This window comes from Amblyraja radiata, chromosome 8 (genome assembly GCF_010909765.2).
Source record: "Amblyraja radiata isolate CabotCenter1 chromosome 8, sAmbRad1.1.pri, whole genome shotgun sequence".
Lineage (NCBI taxonomy): Eukaryota > Metazoa > Chordata > Chondrichthyes > Rajiformes > Rajidae > Amblyraja > Amblyraja radiata.
The window spans coordinates 69,892,520-69,893,754 of NC_045963.1; the positions used below are offsets into that span (position 1 = coordinate 69,892,520).

The 1,235-nt window shown below is 46.9% G+C and overlaps 1 protein-coding gene across 4 annotated transcripts in view; it reads right to left on the reverse strand.

Annotated features, from left to right (window-relative positions):
- Positions 1 to 1,235, reverse strand: part of ralgapa2 (Ral GTPase activating protein catalytic subunit alpha 2) — a 462,100-nt gene that overhangs the window by 459,841 nt on the left and 1,024 nt on the right. The gene's annotated exons all lie outside the window — the stretch shown is intronic.

Below are 1,235 nucleotides of genomic sequence, written 5' to 3' on the forward strand. Positions count from 1 at the left end.
ATGTGTCTTAATTTACGTTTGCAGTAACCCCTCTGTCTGAGGGCGGTGAAGAGGGTGCTTGTGGCCTGGTTGAAATCCTCCTCCCTAGTACATATACGGTGGAAGCGGGTCAGTTGTGACTTAACGATACCCCTGAAGGTGTGTTTTGGGTGGTGGCTCGTGGTGTGTAGGAGGGTGTGTGTGTCTGTGGGTTTGAAGAAGACTTTGGTAGCTAGTTTGTGGTCTTGGGTATCTGATGGTAGTTTAAAGACAGTGGTGTCGAGGAAGTCCACCCTCTGCTGGCTGGTCACGGCCTTTACCTTGATGGATGGGTGATGGGCATTGAGTATGTCAATAAACTCCTGTAGTTCCCCCTCTGAGTGTGTCCACACTCCCCAAATGTCATCTAGGAATCTGTAGTAGCACATTGGACGCTTCGGACATTTGTGGAAAACTGTCTCCTCCCATTCTGCCATGTATATGTTGGCATAAGCTGGGGCAAACTTCTTCCCCATTGCTGTACCTAACTTCTTCCCCATTGCTGTACCTTTGACTTGTAAATAGAACTCCCCGTTAAATTCAAAGTCATTCTTAGTCAAACCCAGATCCAGTAGTTTAATTAGGGCCTCGTCTGGTCTCTCTGGGTCAGGATTTCTCTGTAGGATGTTTTTAACTGCCTGTATCCCCCTGTCTGTCTCTATGTTTGTGTACAGCTTTCCACATCCATGGTGAAGAGTATTGCGTTGGGAGTGGTATGTGGAGGAGAGTTACACTATTCGGGTGAAGTGGTAGGTGTCTCTGATGTAGCTGGGATGTTGTTGTCCCAACGGGTTAAGGTAGTGGTCATGTATTCGATGCTACCCCATAGGGATTCGCTACTAGCAATCGATACTATGGGCCTACCTGGTGGTATTTCTCCAGGCACTGTCCACAGTGTCTGGGTTTTTGTAGTATCTTTGGGAGCATGTAGAATTTCCTCGCCCTGGGTTGTGCTCCTGTCAAGTATTTCCTAACTTGTTTGGCTAGGATGTATCCTGATCTCTTAAGCTCCTCCAAAATGTCCCCTATTTCCTTTTGTGTTTCTTTATATATGGGCTCATCTAACTTAGTGTAGTGTTCTATCTTGTTCAGTTGTCTATGTGCCTCGAAGAGGTACTGTTGTCTGTCCATGATGACTATACTGCTCCCCTTGTCTGCCGGTTTGATCACTATCTCGTTGTTCTCCTTCAGCTCTGTCAAGGCCTGCCTCTCTTTTG